The sequence below is a fragment of the Narcine bancroftii genome, chromosome 7, assembly GCF_036971445.1.
Source record: "Narcine bancroftii isolate sNarBan1 chromosome 7, sNarBan1.hap1, whole genome shotgun sequence".
Lineage (NCBI taxonomy): Eukaryota > Metazoa > Chordata > Chondrichthyes > Torpediniformes > Narcinidae > Narcine > Narcine bancroftii.
The window spans coordinates 47656178-47665136 of record NC_091475.1 but is presented as its reverse complement, the minus strand read 5'-3'; the positions used below and the strand labels follow the sequence as shown (position 1 = coordinate 47665136).

Genomic DNA, 8959 nt, shown 5'->3' with positions numbered 1-8959 from the left:
TTTGTATAATTAGTGTTCACATCATCAAAAAATGGAAACATTGAAAAGAAGTGTTTGTTCTGTTGTTCAAGAGCTTGAAGAGATATTTTTGAGAGGACTGCAACTGGAGTTTGTCAGTTTATCGAATCATAAAGCTATATAGTACAGAAACAGGACCTTTGGCTCAATGAGTCCTTGCTGACCAGGTTGTGCATCAGAGCTATCCTCATTTGTCTATGTATCCCTCAAAAACTGCTGTCCACGTGTCTATCTAAGGTCTTAAATATTCACAATTGTACCCACCATTACAGCATCTTCTGGAAGCTTGTGTGTGAAAGAAATTGCCCCTCAAGTCTCTTTATATCTTTTTCCTCTCACTTTAGACATATGCCCTCTAGTTTTAGATTCCTTTACCCTGAGGTGAAGACTTTGACCATTCATCTTATTTCTGTTCCTCATGATATTAAATACCTCTCAGCCTCCAATGCTCCGGTGACCCCAGGGACGGCTGGTTCGGCCCTGCACGTGAAGAGAGAGATGGTGGCTGTCCGCAAAGGCTGATCGGCAGCGTGCTGGGCCTGAGTGGGTGGGTAAGCAGGGGTGGGCAGAGGGTGTAGGTGAGGAGTAATGGGCAGGGGAAGTTATGGTGGTGCGAGGGGCAGTTAGAGGGAGGGATGAGTAGAAGGAGGGGTGGATAGGAAAGAGGTAAAAGGGGAGGGGCAGGGTGAGTAGGGGAGGGGTGATTAGAGGGTGAGAGACGGGTAGAGGGAGGAACAGGTTGAGGGGAGAGGCAGTAGAGGGGCGTGTATAGGATGGGATGGGTAGAGGCAGAGCAAGTGGAGTGAGGAGTGAGTAGAGGTTGGGTAAAGGACTGGTCAGGTAGAGGGATGGTGAGTTGAGGGTGAATAGAGGCCTAGAGCCTGAGGAGTGAGCAGGAAATGCTGAGTCCTGATGCAGGCCAAAATGGACACAGCCTGTGAATGCTGACTACATCTCCACAGGGACCAAATATGTTTCCCTCAGGTCAAGCAAAGGGTGAACTTGAGCTACCTACTCCTGACCTGTAACATTATCCTCCTAAAGTTATATCCTAAAGTTTAACATTACATATGTTGAAAGAAGAGAAAACATGCAGATGTTGTCGAAAATTTTCAATAAATATTTAGTTCGACCCTCGACTTAGTCCAAGTTTTTAATTTTGGCCCTCCGTGAATTTGAGTTTGACACCCCTGTCCTAACTTAAACAGCCTCTCTACTATTTCATGTCCTCCACCCCCAGTATCATCCTTGTGAATCTTTTATTGCACCTATATTTTCTATAGCAAGGTGGTTAGAACTGAACAACTAATTTTAGCCTCGCTAATGTATTGTGCCTGTGTAACATGGCATACCTGGACTCAGTGCCGACTGATGAAGTCACACATCCGACATGCCTTCTTCACCACTCTGTCTACTTGTATTGCCACCTATGTACCTGTACCCTGAGGTCTCTCTGTTCTACAGCATTCTCAAGAGTCCTGCCATTCACTGTGTAAGTCTTGCCCTTAACTCAATAAAAAGCAAAATCTCACACTTGCCATATCTTTGCTTACTTCCCTTTTTGATCTATTATCTTGTTGTAATCCAAATAACCTTCTTCACTGTCCACTAGACCACCAATTGTGATGCCATCCACAAACTTACTAACCATGCTGACTACATTTTCATTCAAATTGTTGAGCTGAATGATGAACAGTATAGCCAACACTAATCACTGCACCACACCACTGGTCAGAGGACTCCAATCGGAAAAATAACCCTCTTTTTTGTATCTAATTGGCAAGCTCAACACAGATCCCATGTCATTTAACTTTATGGACCATCTAGCCTTGCTAAAGTCAACATAGATAACATCTACTACCATGTCCTCGTCAATCATTTTGGGAGAGGATTTCTCACGCATAAGATCATGCCAACTATCTGAAATCAGCCTTCACCTTTCCAAAGGCAAGGAGGCCCTATCTCTCAGAATCCCCCCCCCCCGCCCCAGTAATCTTTCCACTACTGATGTTCAGATATATTAGTTGGTAGTTCCCTGGCTTATCCTTGTAGCCCTTTTTAATTAAAGTCAAATTAGCCACCCACTAATCTTCTGGTAACTCATCCATGGCTCACCTTGATACAAATAACCCTGAGTCCTAGCATACATATGGTCAGGCCCAGGGATTTAGGCCAATTAGAACATCCTCTTTTGTAATGTGGATATGTTTAAATACCTGTGGTAAACTTCTGTTATACGTGATGGGCTACTCCCAGCGGACAAGCCTCCCGAGACCGATTAAACCCATAACCCCTCGCATGCTCCCTATTCATCCCACCATGATCAGTCGATGAGGTTGGTTGCTGCTCCAGTCTGTGGTCAATAAAAGCCTATCAGTTTCACAACCTCAATCTTTTGTGGTAATTGATGGTACATCAATACCACTATTCTCTTCCCTGAATTCACTTGCTTCCATGACCTTCTACACCATATATACAGGTGAGAAAGATTAATTCATGACCATGTCCATTTCTGGTGAGTCCACACAAGGCAGACCACATTAATCTTTAAGGGGACCTATTCTCTTCTCAGTTACCCCTTATACTCTCAATATATTATAGAATCTCCATTGATTTTCCTTCACCACTTCTGTGAAAGCCATCTTATTATCTTCTTTTTGACCTTCTGATTTCTCTCTTAAGTGCATTCCAACATCCCCTTTAGTCCTCAAAGAACTCACATGATCCCACTGTCTATATTTGACAATGCCTCATTTTTCCAGACCAGAGCCTCATCAACTGAGGTTCCTTAATCCTGCCACCTTGCCCTTTGCTCTTATAAGAACATTTTGGCCCTGAACACTCCCTATCACATTTTTAAAAGCCTCCCATTTGTCAGATGTCCCTTCACCAGCAAATATCCTCTCTCAATCAACCTCTGTAAACTCCTGTCTTGTGCCCAAATCTAGAACCATAGAACCACAGTACAAGTCTGTGCCAAATTATTATTCTGCCTAGTTCCATTGTCCATAATCCAGATCATAGTCCTCTATACCCCTCCCATTCCAGAAACCTATCCAATTATTTCTTACATATCAAAACAGAGCCCTCATACTCACCAGTCTCTATGGGAAGAAGTTCCCAAGAATTTTCCATTTAAACATTTCTCCTTTCACCACAGGACTTTAATATGCGGACCAATTCTATCATTTTCCATAACAATTTCAAAACTAATCAAATTATGGTCCCTGGACCCAAAGTACTTCACTGACATTACAGTCACTTGTTCGGCCTTGTTTCCCAACAGGAGGTCCAGTGTTCTCTCTTTTCTAGTCAGGTTATTCACATGCTGTTTGAGAAAACTTTCCTGGACATGCTAAACAAATTCCACCCATCTAAGTCATGCCCCTATGGCAGTCCGATTCAATGTCAAAAACGCCAACTATTACAACCCTATTATTCTTATAGCTATCTATGATCTCCTTCTTTATTTGTTCCTCCAATTCCCACCGACTATTCAGGAGCCTAGAGTACAATCCAATAAAAGTGATCTAGCAACCCCTTTTTATTCTTAAGTTCCATCTATTTATTCTCTTTGGGTTATCCTCCAGGAATTTCCTCTCTCTTTATTGCCTTGATATTCTCACTAATTCCCAAAACAACTCTCCTGCCTCACATCCTCCCCCTATAGTGATCACACTTGTCGCATTTGTACCCCAGAATATTGAGCTGCCAGTCCTGCCCCTCCCTCAACTATGTTTCTGTAATGCCTATAATATCCAAATTCCATGTACCTATTCATGCACTGGGATCACCTTCCTTAACAGTCAAGTAATCCCTGACTCCCTGCCCACAAACTTGCTTCCTTTAACATCCACATTTGTCTCATCCTTCTCATCTATCACAGAACTGCTTGGGGTTCCATCTGTCTGCCAGAATAAGTAAAATACTTCTTTGCACCAGCAAATCTCTGAAGATATTGGATCTCCTCCAGTTCAGGTACAACCCATCCTCTTCAGATGGCCTAGACATGTCACCGCTATTTGGTCCAAGAACCAAAATCCCACTTCCTGAAGCAGCACCTCAGCGACCTCTCCTTCTATTCTTACCCTCACTGGCAAGCGGCACTGGATGCCATCCAGAAATGACAAACTTTGACTTCTGCTTGTAACCTTCTGCCTAACTCCCTCTATTTGAAAGAAGATCTTTACATAGAACAACAGGTGAAAAATGTGAAATGTAAACGCTTTGTGAATAAACTTATTTTCACGTTACACCAACTGATCAGTCATAATGAGTCATTAAAAATAAAAAAAAACATCTTAATTTGGAAATGGCTGAGAGATACCCAAACGCTGCCTAACTAAGATACTGTGCTGTTGTGTTGCATAACCTTTTATTTATTCATGGAATATGAGAGTCATTGATTGTCCTTTAATGCCCTGAAGTGGTTGACTTGCCAAGTTATTTCAGAAGGCAATTAGAGTTAAATACATTGATGGGTCTCAAGTCACACGTAGGCCAGACCGGTAAGGATGGTCGATTTCCTGCCCTGAAGAAAGCATAATGTTCTAATGTTATTTTGGAAGCTGTTACTGCAATGGATTTTATTCCAGATCTTTAGTTAACTTACCAAATTTAAATTGAGCAGATAAAATCCTCATGCTTGTGAATTAATGCAGGAAACTGAGCTATGTGTCCAAGTATTTAACCACAATGCCTCCTTACCCATGATACATGAATAAATGCAATGTTCATTAGATTTTCTGTCATTCAGCTAGTTTTTAATTTCTTTAATTTATATGTTTCTTTAACTTCTGAAATATGAGAAAAAATCTGAATAAAGGAAAGTGATCCAATGAATGGCAACTTGGATGTGATTGATCTTAGGCCTGATACAACAGTTAAGGTTGTTCCCACAAATACTAGGCAAAATTAATTTACCTATTCATGTGAAATAGCTAAATGCTAGGATGTCTGCATTCCTTTTGAGAAAATGTATAAAAAAGAAAATTAATGGAATTTTTAATTACATGGTGGTAACTAAATATGTAAGAAAAATCAAGAGACATTACGAATCAAGTTAGGTAATGAAATGGTACTACACCATAGAAAATCAACAATGAAATAAAACTTAGCAAACCTGTTATCCCGAAGAAGGTTCACCAACATCTCTACTTTCTCAGAAGTTACAGATTTGGCATGTCATTAAAGACTTTAGTGAGCTTCTTCAGGCGTGCTGAGGAAAATACACTGACTGGTTACATCATGGACACGTGGTATCACTGCCTGGTTTGGTGATTCGAGTTGCCAGAAATGGAGAAGGCTGCAGGAAGTCGCAGACCTAGCCAAATCTATCAAGGGCACTGACCTCCCATCTATTCAAGATAATTATACGAGAAGACAGCCAACATCTCCCTGGTCACAATTTCTTATCACTGCTACCTACAGCACCTCCAGGTTCAAGACCAATGTTTTATTGCAACAGCCAGTATCTCTTGAACCTCCTCATACTACCTTAACCCTCATCATAAACAACCCTGGGACAAACAAAAGATCTGTCTGCATTATTGAGCCATTACATTTTCCTGCACCGACTGCAGCCACTAATATTTATTTATCAATCCTTTTATATTTACTATCTCTTTTTCTACCTTGGTATATTATAGTAATTTAATTTACACTATTGTAATGATCTATTTTATGTAGCTGTGTGGCTGCAGCAATTAAGACATTTGGAGTACATTGTTATTGTATTTTTGTACATGACAATAAACTCGCATCTCATCATCTCATTACAAGCTGGAATAAGGCCTGCTTTGAAATCAGCATGCAGCAGAGGCCGAACTGCTGGAAGAGAGAGAAGGGAATAGGAAAGGGGCTCCATGCAGGAGGTAATTTACTGAATATCCAGTATGTTTATGGATAACTCTGAACTTCAGGAAGAGGTGCTGATGCTTCAGTGAGACTATCTTCATTTGCATCAGTTTAATCTCAAGGCTGGAAAATTACCAGTTACCAAAAGGCAGACAATACCATCACTCCCATGAACCTTCATACATAGTGAACCTCCCTCACTAGAGTTGGAGATATTTACAACCTCTCACTTGATTGAAAACCTATCTTTCTCTCTGACCATTTATTCCCTCCACCATGGATGCAATATTGCTGCAAAAATCGACTGCAGTTGCTCTTCTGGACCTCCTCAGCCAGGCTCCTTTGGAGCCGCCAGGCCACACTCCTTTGGACCTAATGGGACAGGCTCCTCTGGAACAGCTGGACCAGGTTCTAGCTCGTACAGATTCTATCACCAATGTGTATATGTACAGATTGTAGTGTAGGATGACTGTGATTGGCTGAGAGCATAGCCACGCCTACTGGCAGGTCTTAAAGGGTTGCTCCAGCCAGACCAGGTCATTCTGGACTGGTCGACCTACATGTGATACACTCCAGTCTTCTAGTTAATAAAAGCCTTGGTTTGGATCAACAAGCCTTTGATTCTTTCGACACGCTCTACAGTCTGCCAAACCAACAAACTCTATTGTCAAAAGTGACAAGAGTAACAGGTCCAGGGAGTGCCACCACCTGCATATTCCCTCCAAGTGACACACCGTTCTTGCTTAAAATATATTACTATTCCTTCATTGTCATTGGGTCTAACTACCCTAATACTGAAACAACACTTAGGGAGTATTTTTATCAGAAAGCAATGGTGACTTAAGAAGTTGGTTCACGACCACCCTCAAAGGTATTGACGGATGGGTAATAAATCCTATCTTTGCTGGTAATAGCCAAGAAGAGTAGAGTGAGCTGCTTCAATGACTATTGCTCAGTCGCATTCACATCTATTGTAATGAAATGCTTTGGGAAGTTGGTCATGGACTTAATTAACACATACCTAAAAAAAGTCTGGACCCTCTGTAATTTGCCTAATGCTACAATTGTTCCACAGCAGATGCAATTTAACTGGCTCTTCACTCACCCCTAGATCACCTGGACAACAGCAATACGTATATCGATTACAGCTTAGCTTTCAATACCATCATCCCCTCAGTATTGGTCAGCAAGCTTCAAAGCCCGGACCTCTGCACCTTCCTCAACAACTGGATACGTGACTTTCTCATTGAAAAACCACAGCCAGTGTGGATCAGTAACAACACCTCCTCCTAATTGACTATCAACACAGGCATACCTCAAGGATGCATGCTTAGTCCACTGCTCTACTCTCTCTATATCCATGACTTTGTAGCCAGACATAATTCAAATGCAATCTACAAATTTGCCAATGATGCCACAGTTTTAGGCAGAATCACAGATAGCAATGAGGAGGCATACAGGAGTGAGATAGATCAGTGAGTTGACAGGTGTCACAATAACCTTGCAGCAAAATGCTAGCAAAACCAAAAAAACCTATTGTGGACTTCAAGAGGAAATCATGAGAACACAAACCAGTTCTCATTGAGGGGTCAGCATTGGAGAGGGTAAAGAACTTCAAATTGCAAAACACGAAAATCTGTAGACGTAACAGTTGAAGTAAAAACACAATGCTGGAGAAACTCAGCAGGTCAAACAGTGTCCTGTATATTGCAAAAATAAAAATACATAACTGACATTTCAGGCTTGAGCTCTTCATCAAGGTATGGAAAAATGTCAGCAGGCATCCGAACAAAAGAATAAGGGGGAGGCATGGTCACATGGGCAGGAGGTGATAGGTGGAGAAGGGAGGGAGGGGACAGCAGCAATCAAGGGGAGGAGGGATGGCTGGTTGAATAGACAGGGAAGGGGGAGGGAAAGGGTGGGAGAGGAGAGCAGGTTAGCAGAAAATGGAAAAGTCGATGTTAATGCCACCAGGCTGGAGAGCACCCAGACAGAAAATAAGATGTTGTTTCTCCAATTTATGGGTGGTCTTGATGGGATAGTACATAAGGTCATGGACAGACATGTGAGTGTGGGAATGTAACACAGAACTGAAATGGTTGGCTACTGGAAGTCTCAGTCACTGGTGCGGGTGGAGCAAAGATGCTCAGTGAAGCAATCTTCCAATCTGTGCCCAATCTCTCTGATGTAGAGAGGACCAGAAAGGAGCACCAGATGCAGTAAATCAGTCCTGTAGATACAAAAGTGAAGTTTTGCTTCACTTGCAAGGCACGTTTGGGGTCCCGGAGTGTGGTAAGGGTGGAGGTGTGCCGCAAGTGTGGCACCTCCTGCGACCATAGGGGAAGGTGCTGAGGGGGATTGGTGGGGAGGGATGAGTGCATGAGGGAGTCATGGCGGGAGTGGTCCCTACAGAAGGCAGAGAGGGGAAGTGAGGGGAAGATGTGTCTGGTAGTGGGATCCTGTTGTAAATGCCGTAAATTCTGGAGGATAATGTGTTAGATGCAGAGGTTGGTGGAGTGGTAGATGAGGATAAGGAGGACTCTATGTTTGTCATATCTGGGGGTAGAGGAGGACAAGGCAGATGAACGGGAAATGGAGTAGATGTGGGTGAGGGCTGAGTGATGGAAGGGAAGCCATGTTTGTGGAAGAAGGCAGTCATTTCATATGATCTGGACTGGAAAATCTCATCTTGGGAACAGATGTGGCGGAGATGGATAAATTGAGAGAAGGGGATAGAATCCTTTCAGGGAACAGGGTGTGTGGAAATGTAGTCAACGGAGTTAGTGGGTTTGTAATATATGTCGGTGGACTTCAAATTACTGAGTGTCAACATTTCTGAAGATCTATCCTCAGCCATCATGACGATGCAATCATGATGAAGGCTTTTTTTGTGGCTATATTTCATTAGGAGTGTGAGGAGATTTAATATGTCACCAAAGACTCTTGCAAGTTTCTACAAGAGTACCGTGAGAGCATTCTGACAGGTTGAATTACTGACTGGTATGGAGGTGCCAATACACAGGACAGAAGAGGTTGAAAACTCAGCCAGCGTCATCATGGGCATTAGCTTTCACTTCAGGTGTCT

The 8959-nt window shown here is 42.5% G+C and overlaps 1 long non-coding RNA gene across 1 annotated transcript in view; it reads right to left on the bottom strand.

Moving 5' to 3' along the window:
- Nucleotides 1-8959, bottom strand: part of LOC138738867 (uncharacterized) — a 208093-nt gene that overhangs the window by 132841 nt on the left and 66293 nt on the right. The gene's annotated exons all lie outside the window — the stretch shown is intronic.